Below are 13,112 nucleotides of genomic sequence, written 5' to 3' on the forward strand. Positions count from 1 at the left end.
CTTGGTGTCCTGTAATTCATCACTGATAGTGTTAGAATGTCTCAGGTTTGTATCTCCCAGCTCCTCAACCTGTAACACTAAGAAACCCCGATGTTCCAATTCTACTTCTTGCCGACCCACAAACTTTATTCTTGGATTATCCGTAAAAGGCCCTGGGCTGGATTCTCTGTTTCTGCGGCTAAGCGCCAGCTCAAACGGAGAATTTGCCGGAGGTTTGCGATGAAAGAATCGGCGCCAACCCCACACCATTTCCGGGACCGGTGAGGGGCTAGCAACGGCACTGGGTGAAACTCCCGACTCCCGTGCCAAAACCCAGCTGGAGAATGGCTGGATCCCTGGCCACACGGCTGACAACCTGCAGCAGTCGCGCCCTACACATGGCGTCAGCCGTGCGTGAACTCGTCCTACCATCCGCGGCCCCGCAAGTCACACCCTGGCAACCCCCCACCAGTCCCATCAGCCCTCGTGAACCCCACCCCGGTCAGCAGCATAGGTCCCGGCAGAGTGTGGCGCCGCTGGACACAGTCCGCAGCCACCATGTCGGGTTCCCGACCGCTGAGACCACGCGTGTCCCGTGCAATCGGGAACTCAGCCCATCGGAGGCGGAGCATCGTAGGAGGGCCGGCCGATGACGCGGCAACGCCATAGCAATGGCACGCGGCGTGCAACGCAATTACGCCATTTCCAAGGGGGTAGAGTATAGCTGACAGGCGTCAAACTGGCGCTGGCCCCGATTTGGGCATCAGAGTTGATTCTCTGCCCGATCGCCGATTACGTTATCGCCTTCGGGCGACGGAGAATCCTGCCCCTTATCTCCAAAGTGCAGTCAAAGTTATGGCACATAAACAATAAATATATATCTGTACAGTGTATTGTTAAGGTCTTAGATTCAAGGGCACAAAGTGAACAAAAGGGTGAATACTGCTATGATCGTCCTCAGTTTGCTTCCATCAGCACGAGTGTGATTTGGTAGTTATTCAATGTCCTACTGACATCTAGGGTTGGAACACTAAAACTGCAAGGCCCTCAGTTTCTGCATTGTTTGTTCCTCTGTCCAATTCACACGTCTTGGGGTCCTTTCTGAGTACCCGCTTGGTAAATCTTTCGAACACAGGGCATTTTGGTTCAACTTAATCATGGGAGCCAGTAAAAGAATTTCACAAATCAGAATACGAATTGATGGGACACTATTCAATCGGAAAATTGGATGCACAAGTAACAATGGGGGAGAAACTGGGAAAAAGAAAACGTTTTGGTGAAGTTGGAGAGTGTGGCGGAAAAACAACCCAAGCTCACATGCTTTGCCAGTGATGTCAGGAAAATTAATAGCACCAAGAGTCTAATCAGTTAGAAAGGTATATGATCGCATGATAAAATACTGCAGCATGATTACAGGGTGTGCTTGAGCAGAGTTTCAATTCAAGTGTACATTTTCCAATAATAATCTGGCCTGCTCCACCCTCCCACCAACTTGATAAAAATGACCTTGGGAATGTTACAACACAGACCAGAGTCCTGAGATGCCTCCTTCTCAGGGGATTTGAGCTTTAACAATTTACATTTGAGCTTCACTTCTCCATTATTTCATGAATGTGAAAGCTCAGAAGCACTATGATAAAAGCAAATTACTGCAGATGCTGGAATCTGAGACAAAAACAGAAAATACTGGACAATCTCAGCAAGTCTGACAGCATCTGTGGAGAGAGGATGGAGCTAACGTTTTGAGCCTGGATGACTCTTCGTCAAAGCTTAATGCAAAGCAGAATTGGAAGTACCGTAGTTTTTGAAGAACCTTGCAGTTTTGGAAAAGAGTCTGTTGAAGGTGTCCTGACTTCCTTTTGTTTTGTTTCTCAAACATGTTGTGGTGGCCGCAACTGAAACGCACGACAGCGAGAATGTCACGCTAAAACTCATGTCATGGAAAAGTGAGTATTTTGTGGTTTCCTCTCCAGGGACAAGGGTCTGGGTGGGGGGGCTTCTATTCCGTGTGGCAGTGTCTCATTTTAGGTGTCTGGGGGAGCAGGTGGCTCGGGACTGGGCAGGTCTTCGGAAGTTGAATTTTTCAAGTTTGTTGGGGAGGGTGAAGGCAGGTTTGTTGAGGTGGGATAATCTTCCTCTGTCATTGGTGGGCCGGGTGCAGGCGGTGAAGATGACCATTTTACTGCAGATCTTGTTGTTATTTCCGTGTCTGCTGGTCTTCTTGCCGAAGACGTTGATAGGACCATCAATTCACTGGGTGAATTAGGTGGATTGACCATACTAAATTGCCCCTTAGTGTCAAGGGATGTGCAGCTTAGGTGGGGTTACAGAGATAGGGCAGGGCAGTGGCCCTAGGTAGGGTGCTCTTTCAGAGGGTCGTGCAGACTTGATGGGCCGAATGGCCTCCTTCTGCACTGTAGAGATTCTATGGACACCTTTCACCAGAGGAATATTAAAGCAGGAAGATTTAATCATTGCAAAACACTTCCTCAGACACATTAAATTAGGGCAATTCCACCTCCTCCAGTACAAAGCATTCTCCAGTACAAAGCACTATTCTTTACCAAAGTGCTATATTGTCACACGCACAATAAGCATAAACCAGATCATCTTAAAATGCACCAGAGCATTGTGTCAGTCTGCCTGGCTGAGCAGCTCGTACTGTGTAAATGTTTCGCTGGCTACAATGTGAGATGTGTTTAAATGTAATTCTGCTCGATATCAAGTAACCTGTCCCTGTTGACAAGCAAAGTTTGACATTGTCAAATAATAAAAAGTTCTGCATAATTTATTTGAGTTTTATTACCACAATCCCTTGCACATTTACTGCTCAGCTGCCCTGGGTGGCATTTTCGTTGAAGGAAAAAAATAGCCAGGTACACAAAGGCCAGGTTAAGGTCCCAGTCTAACTTTGTGTTTTGAATCTGGGATAGTGTGGGTTATGGAACAGCATTTACATCTCACTTTATCATGTCATTGAAATGTCTCAAAACAGTAAATGCAATGAATTAATTCTACAGCAATGCAGTCATGTCGACAAAAGAATTGATTAAGCCATTCAGTATGAAACACGTGTCCTTTACACTGGATGTGGTGCTTGTGTGGCAAATACTGTGCATTTCTTTTGCTTTATCGGAGGGCTGCCAATTGCTCTTGGCGCTATTTTCACCATGCACGACATGTAAAGAAATTATGATATAGTTGTTGAGAAAGCATCAAGTGAACAACATACCAGCCACAACTCTTGGTCCACCAATGCATTTGTACCCGGTATTTTCATATCATACACAAACCATCCTTGAATCAAGCACAGAGAGATTTGTGGGATCTGTGTGGAGTGTATTCAAGGCCAGGCCGATGAATCAAAAGGGAAGTGTTTTAATTAGCCTCAGCATCTAGTTCTTGCTAGGGGAACTGTCACAATTTATTATGTTGCTGAATGACAAGCTGGTGTCAGAGAACCACAGTGCCCTCAGAATCACTAAGAGCTCCTTGCCAACCGCGCATCGTAGCTTGGATCCTTTATCGAGGTAGTGCAACTCGATCACATTTTGAAAAACTATACAGTATGACAACGGGGATTAACTCGGTCTAACCAAGGAGATAGTGACATAGGCCCGTGACATTTCCTGAACTGCAGTGCTGCTGAATAGTATGGAAGTTACGTTTCTTTGTCTGCAACCAATGTCATGGCAAGCGATTGTGTACTGTGTAACAGAGCAGCACTCAGAGAAATGCAGGCTTCTGCATGTTCAAGACTGAGGGGCAATAAACTGAGTAAAACTTGCCTTTATGGCAACAACGTCTTGAAGTGACTGAAAGTGTTCAGAGATACTGGTGAGTAGGGCAATTTGAAAAGGTTGTCATTGAGTGACCATTGTTCCCGACCAACATTTATCTGCATGATTTTCAGGAGTGCAGAAAGCTCAGGGATCATTAATAACCTGCTACAAGTCATGCACTTGCTTTAGAAATCAGCACAAAGGCCCCTGTCACATCTGTGATATATAGAGGAGAAGGACATGCTGATATAACACGCTTTGTAACGCAGCATTTTTCTTCCCTGCTCTGTTCCCTCACAGGTTTTCTGCATGCCATGTAGCCTCTTCCAGTTGGGCTTCACTAAAAGAGCCTCGCATTTCCAATCAGCCCTTACGAGTTTCAGGAATAAACTCCTCATCCCAGGGCTTCCTACTCTTCTTGCTGCAAAGCGCAGGAATAGCACGGTCAACATCAGGCACTCGCTGATGACTGAACCAGACATAATTAGGCATTCTATCAGTCTATACCACAGCATTCATGTGCCGGTCTGTGTAGTAGGGCCTCAGCTCTACTGTAACAAATGTAAAGATTCTCCCAGGCAAACCACCCATAATACATCACAAACCAGGAACACGACTATTCTTCTTCAAAGTTTCTACTCTAGGTACAGACATTGCCAGCACAAGGCTGCTGCTGTAATTTTCGGATATGTACTATCTGGGCCTCTCTAGTTTACCTTGCTACCTACACACGTCGGGTAACTAACTGTCAAGGACAGTTTATTATTCATATAGACGGTGACATGTCTGCAATTAAGAGCACATACAGAGATGAACCAATGGAAATATCATACTTGGAGCTGAGAAAACTCCCAAACCAGTTCTACTGCAGCAATTAGAGAAGAGAAATTCCAAAACACAATCCTGCTACTCCAGAATCTACTGTTCAAGTTAAGTACTTAGAAATGAATAAAACTCTCGGGCCCGGGTCACTGTCTGTGTGGAGCTTGCACATTCTCCCCGTGTCTGCGTGGGTCTCGCCCCCACAACAAAAAGATGTGCAGGGAAGGTGGATTGGCTATGCTAAATTGTGCATTAACTGGAAAAAATTCTAAGTGTAACAAAAGGGTTTCCTTTACTCCACAGCAGGCTGGTATTGGGTGTCACAGATAACTGTGGGCGTCTCTCTTTACTCCACAACAGGCTGGTATTGGGTGTCACAGATAACTGTGGGCGTCTCTCTTTACTCCACAACAGGCTGGTATTGGGTGTCACAGATAACTGTGGGCATCTCTCTTTACTCCACAACAGGCTGGTATTGGGTGTCACAGATAACTGTGGGCATCTCTCTTTACTCCACAACAGGCTGGTATTGGGTGTCACAGATAACTGTGGGCGTCTCTCTTTACTCCACAACAGGCTGGTATTGGGTGTCACAGATAACTGTGGGCGTCTCTCTTTACTCCACAACAGGCTGGTATTGGGAGTCACGGATAACTGTGGGCGTCTCTCTTTACTCCACAACAGGCTGGTATTGGGTGTCACAGATAACTGTGGGTGTCTCTCTTTACTCCACAACAGGCTGGTATTGAGTGTCACAGATAACTGTGGGCGTCTCTCTTTACTCCACAACAGGCTGGTATTGGGTGTCACAGATAACTGTGGGCATCTCTCTTTACTCCACAGCAGGCTGGTATTGGGTGTCACAGATGACTGTGGGCATCTCTCTTTACTCCACAACAGGCTGGTATTGGGTGTCACAGATAACTGTGGGCATCTCTCTTTACTCCACAACAGGCTGGTATTGGGTGTCACAGATAACTGTGGGCGTCTCTCTTTACTCCACAGCAGGCTGGTATTGGGTGTCACAGATAACTGTGGGCATCTCTCTTTACTCCACAACAGGCTGGTATTGGGTGTCACAGATAACTGTGGGCATCTCTCTTTACTCCACAACAGGCTGGTATTGGGTGTCACAGATAACTGTGGGCATCTCTCTTTACTCCACAACAGGCTGGTATTGGGTGTCACAGTTAACTGTGGGCGTCTCTCTTTACTCCACAACAGGCTGGTATTGGGGGCCACAGATAACTGTGGGCGTCTCTCTTTACTCCACAACAGGCTGGTATTGGGTGTCACAGATAACTGTGGGCGTCTCTCTTTACTCCACAACAGGCTGGTATTGGGTGTCACAGTTAACTGTGGGCGTCTCTCTTTACTCCACAACAGGCTGGTATTGGGGGCCACAGATAACTGTGGGCGTCTCTCTTTACTCCACAACAGGCTGGTATTGGGTGTCACAGATAACTGTGGGCGTCTCTCTTTACTCCACAACAGGCTGGTATTGGGTGTCACAGATAACTGTGGGCGTCTCTCTTTACTCCACAACAGGCTGGTATTGGGTGTCACAGATAACTGTGGGCGTCTCTCTTTACTCCAAAACAGGCTGGTATTGGGTGTCACGGATAACTGTGGGCGTCTCTCTTTACTCCACAACAGGCTGGTATTGGGTGCCACAGATAACTGTGGGCGTCTCTCTTTACTCCACAACAGGCTGGTATTGGGTGTCACAGATAACTGTGGGCGTCTCTCTTTACTCCACAACAGGCTGGTATTGGGTGTCACAGATAACTGTGGGCGTCTCTCTTTACTCCACAGCAGGCTGGTATTGGGTGTCACAGATAACTGTGGGTGTCTCTCTTTACTCCACAGCAGGCTGGTATTGGGTGTCACAGATAACTGTGGGCGTCTCTCTTTACTCCACAGCAGGCTGGTATTGGGTGTCACAGATAACTGTGGGCGTCTCTCTTTACTCCACAACAGGCTGGTATTGGGTGTCACAGATAACTGTGGGCGTCTCTCTTTACTCCACAACAGGCTGGTATTGGGTGTCACAGATAACTGTGGGCGTCTCTCTTTACCCCACAACAGGCTGGTATTGGGTGTCACAGATAACTGTGGGCGTCTCTCTTTACTCCACAACAGGCTGGTATTGGGTGTCACAGATAACTGTGGGCGTCTCTCTTTACTCCACAACAGGCTGGTATTGGGTGTCACAGATAACTGTGGGCGTCTCTCTTTACTCCACAACAGGCTGGTATTGGGTGTCACAGATAACTGTGGGCGTCTCTCTTTACTCCACAACAGGCTGGTATTGGGTGTCACAGATAACTGTGGGCGTCTCTCTTTACTCCACAACAGGCTGGTATTGGGTGTCACAGATAACTGTGGGCGTCTCTCTTTACTCCACAACAGGCTGGTATTGGGTGTCACAGATAACTGTGGGCGTCTCTCTTTACTCCACAACAGGCTGGTATTGGGTGTCACAGATAACTGTGGGTATCTATCTTTACTCCACAACAGGCTGGTATTGGGTGTCACAGTTAACTGTGGGCGTCTCTCTTTACTCCACAACAGGCTGGTATTGGGTGTCACAGATGACTGTGGGCGTCTCTCTTTACTCCACAACAGGCTGGTATTGGGTGTCACGGATAACTGTGGGCGTCTCTCTTTACTCCACAACAGGCTGGTATTGGGTGTCACAGATAACTGTGGGCGTCTCTCTTTACACCACAACAGGCTGGTATTGGGTGTCACAGATAACTGTGGGCGTCTCTCTCCTGCAGGTGTTGAAACCACAACCTGGAAGTGTCGCACTGGGACAGCTTCGCAAGAGAGAGGGGACAATGCTCACTATTTATATCTAACCAGTGGGATTGCCCTTACGCCACACCAGTTACCCTGACTGCCACTTACGCCTATGTGAGTCTCTCTCCTGTTGGTGGTGAAATGTCACCCGGAAGTGCCCCACTAGTGCAACTTCACAAGAGAGAGAGAAAGAGGGACCACTGTTTATTCCTAACCAGTAGCCTCTCTTGAGTGAGCGTGTTCGAAATGCTCCGATTCCTTTTGGGTCCTCGACTACGGAATTATGTTCTGGCAATTATTGTGATTCAACCAGAGCGGACAGTGAAAGGAAGGTGAGACGACAACAGTGGTAGATTTAAAATTAAATAATTTATTCAAGAAAATTAGGTCCTCCACAACTCAAACTATCACACACAAACACTGGTTATAAAAATACTATGTATAAAACAAGAGACTAAACGGCATATCAAAATTCTTAAATCAAAGACAAAATGCTGGAAAATCTCAGCAGGTCTGGCAGCACCTGGAGGGAGAGAAAAGAGCTAACTTTTCGAGGCCGATGACTCTTTGTCAAAGCTGACAGAGAAAGGGGGAAATATTTACACCGTGCAGTAAGAATGAAAGATGAGTCATAGCCACAGAAACGTGGGTGCTAATGGCCACAGAAATCAAGGGGAAAGAGTACTAATGGCAGTCCCCAGAGAGAACAAAGGATGTGAAAGGCCAAACAGCAGAGAAACTAACATCAGAGGGTGAACTGTGACAGATGTAGATGTGGGGGGAGGGGAAGGGGAAGCAAAGGGGAGAAAGGGTGAGGAAAGGGGGATAAGATAGTGGGGGGGGGGGGGGGGGGGTTAACTATCTATAAAGAAAGCCAAGAAAGAAAGAAATGGTAAAAGACAGTTAAAATGAAATGGGTTGAAAACAAATGGGTCGAGGTGGGGTAGAGCTAATCAGCTGAAGTTGTTGAATTTGATGTTGAGACCGGAAGGCTGTAACGTGCACAACCGGAAGATGAGATGTTGTTCCTCCAGTTTGCGTTGAGCTTAACTGGAACATTGTAGCAGGCCAAGGACAGACATGTGGGCATGAGAGCAGGGTCTCTTGTTAAAATGGTAAGCAACGGGAAGGTCAAGGTCCCGATCGAAATTCTTACTTTTACACAAATTTACTTAAACGCCCGCAAACATATATATATATATCTCCACTCACCCACCCCAACCTCAACAATCTACACTAATTGGGAATTAGGCTGAGGGAGTATGCTCACCGTTCTCAGGAAGAATAGTGAAACTGACACGGATGTCTCTGGCTCTTCCTCAAAAGTAGCTGGTCCGTGTGGCTGCTGGGCCATGGGCCGGGTGTCCCTCCAGTCTTTGTGGGCTGCTCGCAGCAAGTGGAGAGTGCGCCAAGCAGGACAGAGACAGGGCCCGAGTGCTGTATTTTTAAGGTCACAAACCTGAATGGAGCTGACTGACCCCTCCCACAGGTAAGTTCCAGGACAAAGGCTTGCTAATTGCTAACAGGATGAAATTGATTTGATCAGTGTCCCACAAAAGGTTCCATAATGTCTCCGGAGACTACTGATTTCTCAAAAATGGTTCAGGTGGATGCTGAGGACAACTTTAATCGTTTTCCCATTAGTGTAATGTGATTTTGTCTGGCCAGGGCAACAACTGATTTACATTCTCTTGGAGTGAGTTTGGGCGGTTTAATCTTCCCACATAATTTTCTGTGAGTCTTCAGGATTTATATTCTGCAGTCTGCCTGTAGACATGGATTCTGTTTTCCTATGCAGCATGTCCTTTTAAAATGGAATATATCCTTTCTAACTTTGTCCAATTCATTTTGTTCTGATGTGTTGCTGCAACTTACAAAAGTGTTAAAACAAAATTAGTAAAAAGATCAGATATATATTCTAATGAGGCATTATCACTTTGATAGGTAGGTTCAAGTCCAAACTCTCTGCTGCCACCCCATGTTTTCCAGTTTAACTCCGTTACTGCAGGTAAAATAGTATACTTCATGTTGTAGATATTGTTAATACAATCTTGCTAGTTCAAACAAATACACATTTTAAAAAAATTAATGGACTGACCTCCCAAAGTAAATACTACTCGTAAGACAAGGGAGGCAGGCAATTTATCCCAGAGCCGTAATACATCCCGCCCCATGCTGCTCCAATTCTACCTCGCAGCAGGCGGCTGCAGGCAAACCTCAGTGATTCTGCCCCTCTCTCAACGTCACAGCTGGAATCAGAAACCTAGCCGAACGATGAATCAAAGTGTAGACCTGGGTATGGTGCGACAATGATTGGTACGTGTCAACGATGATTTGCATTTAGAAAGCAACTTTTAACATAGTAAAACATCCCAAAGCACTTTACAGGAACATTGCATAACCAGTCATCGATTTTAATATGGGACTAGCACCACAGAAGGAAGAGAGGTAGAGAGGTCTAGGGAGGAAGATTCAGAATTTAACAGCCAGGCAGCTATGGTGAAGCGATTAGAATAGAGGATGTGCAAGAGGTCAAATTAGAGAAGCACACAGATCTTGGTTGGGGGGGGGGGGGGGGGGAGAGGGAGGGGGGAGTGTTGCTGTAGAGTTGGAAAAGGTTAGAGGTAGGAAGGGGCAAGGACATGGAGGGATTTGAAAACACAGATGAGAATTTAAAAGTTGGGGCAGCACGGTGGCAAAGTGGTTAGCACTGCTGCCTCATGGCGCCGAGGACCCGGTTCGATCCTGGCCCCGGGTCACTGTCCGTGTGGAGTTTGCACATTTTCCCCGTGTTTGCGTGGGTCTCACCCCCACAACTCAAAGATGTGCAGGGTAGGTGGATTGGCCACGTTAAATTGCCCCTTAAGTGAAAAAAGAGAGAGAATTTAAACGTTGAAGCTTTACCAAACCATGAGTTCAGCAATGCAGAGCCTCAGACTAAAAACCCAACCACAAAAGTTCAAAACAATAGGCATTTATTTGTTAAACTAAGCTCAATTAAGGTTACTACTGGACTTTCAAACATTGTCTACTTCAGCTAAATCTAAACATTTCCAAAGTGCACATGCGCCCTCTGGTGGTCTCAGATGAAACTTCAGAAACACCATGAGCATCGCTGATGAACTGTAAAGCATCAATAAAATTAACCATTTAGTAATTCAATTAATCTCAACAGAATAACATCCTTAATTTTGCAGAAGCTTCATTGTAGCAGATTAGAAAATTCTAATAGAAAAGAGCAGCAGAGGGCAGCACGGTTAGCATTGCTGCCTCACGGCGCCGAGGTCCCAGGTTCGATCCCGGCTCTGTGTCACTGTCCGTGTGGAGTTTGCACATTCTCCCCGTGTTTGCGTGGGTTTCACCCCCACAACACATTGGGTACTCTAAATTTATTTAAAAAACAAAAAATTAAATAAAAGAGCAGCGGAAAGAAAGAAATAATCATAAGTCTTGGTGCCATTTCAAATTAACCCACTTCAGGGTTTAATTCTATTCCCAAAGATTGGACGACTGTATAGACTCCCTACATACCAATTACAGTACCCACCTCAGATATAGGAGTATGAACCTTAAGCACAGAATTTGTTTCAGTGAAACAAGCAGCTTCTGACTCCTCTAATGATTCGGTTGTTAAATGCATTCTGCCAATTGCTGCTCTTTGCTGAGTTCACTAGTATCAGTTATATCAACAGTGGCGTGGGGAGGTGGAAGGAGATCCAAAGTAGCTTTTGCAACAGACTAGGCATGGGAAATCACTGTGGACAGACATAAAAATGAACAGTGAAGACCAGCTGCCCATTCACACGGCACAATTTCAGTCCACCATTTCCACCTTACCAGTACGTTCTTTATCCCTCCCACCCAGCCACCCCCAATAGCAGGGCAATTCTCTGGCAGAAGCAAAGATCAGAGAATAAAACAGTCAATCTGGAAAATTTCTCTCCAAACACCCCTCCCCCCTCCCCAAAGATCATTTACGGTAGCACAGTGGGTAGCACTTCACAGCTCCAGGGTCCCAGGTTCGATTCCCGACTTGGGTCACTGTCTGTGCGGAGTCTGCACGTTCTCCCCGCGTCTGCGTGGGTTTCCTCCGAGTGCTCCGGTTTCCTCCCACAAGTCCCGAAAGACGTGCTGTTAGGTGAATTGGATATTCTGAATTCGCCCTCTGTGTACCCGAACAGGCTCCGGAATGTGGCCACTAGGGGCTTTTCACAGTAACTTCATCGCAGTGTTAACGTAAGCCTACTTGTGACAATAAAGATTATTATTGAAAAAAATACAAGGAGCTGGCATAATAAGACGCATGTACCCCCCTGGCTCCTTAGTACTGACCATCTTCCACATGTCCCACTGGCCGGACTCTGGAATCATCGCTTTGAACCTTTAGCACAGGGCTAAATCGCTGGCTTTGAAAGCAGACCAAGGTAGGCCAGCAGCACAGTTCAATTCCCGTAACAGCCTCCCCGAACAGGCGCCAGAATGTGGCAACTAGGGGCTTTTCACAGTAACTTCATTGAAGCCTACTTGTGACAATAAGCGATTTTCATTTTTCATTTCATTACAGTGAATACACCAACGCTGAACAGCACTGAATCTCTACATGTTACACTTGCATAACATATACCTTATCCAATTACATTGTTCTATATTTAACCATATTAGAAGTTATCTGCCACACACATCTCTGCCTCATTCATCTGAAAGTCCCGGTGATCTATTTTTCTCATCTTTGCTCATTCCATCCCCATATATCAAGAATCAGTTTGTGGAGTTACTATGTTTCAAAGACGTGCAGTCCAAAGATATGCAGGCTAGATGGATTGGCCACGCTAAATTGTCCCTTCGTGTCCAAAGGTTGCGTGGGGTTGCTGGGATGGGGTGGAGGTGTGGTTTAAGTGGGATGCCCTTTCAGGGGCCGGTGCAGCTTCAATGGGCGGAATGGCCTCCTTCTGCACTGTAAATTCTATGATTCTATCCAGAAAGATGAGCACCCCACCAGCTACTAGTCTCCACACAGTACTGCTCCCATCAATAACCACCTTCTGGCTACAAGCATACAAGTTCATCACAACAGAAATCTACCTACTATTCCCACAGGGCTCAACAGTAGACAACTAGACCTCTCACACCCGATACCTATCCGAAGAGCTCTCCTGGAAAGTCTGCAGGGTCGAGTGGACAAATAGGCTGTTAATATTATCTTAGTCGGTTCATGAAGAACAGAACCAACCACTGAGGGGACGGATTAAACTGCATGCCACAACAGGACATTCTTTTAAGAGGAACAATGGAAAATAAAACCTTAGGGGCAAGAGCAAGGAGGGGAAGAATCAGACAGAGGTGTCTAGTGAAATATTAATTATAAATCACAAAATAGTGTACAACTGGCAAAATCACTGTTCAGATTTTGCTCATTTATATAATGAGGCACTAAGGAAATTAAATGTACTTTAAAAAAACTTGGGGAAATGCAACATAAAAATAAGGAAGGCAGAATGAAAGGTGGCTGAAGAGGTATTTTATACAAATTCTAGGTTTGAAGAATCAGAGGATATTGAGAAAGTCAGAAGCTAAATTTAGCAAAAAAAACCTCTTCATGATTGGAGCAGTACATTTGCAGAATAGACTGCTTGTTGGCACAGCAATTGTAGTCTCATTTCACACAATTAATTAATACGATTGAATATAACACAGTTAGAAGTGTAAAAAGAATGGGTGGGGGAA

Source organism: Scyliorhinus torazame, chromosome 10 (genome assembly GCF_047496885.1).
Source record: "Scyliorhinus torazame isolate Kashiwa2021f chromosome 10, sScyTor2.1, whole genome shotgun sequence".
Classification (NCBI taxonomy): domain Eukaryota; kingdom Metazoa; phylum Chordata; class Chondrichthyes; order Carcharhiniformes; family Scyliorhinidae; genus Scyliorhinus; species Scyliorhinus torazame.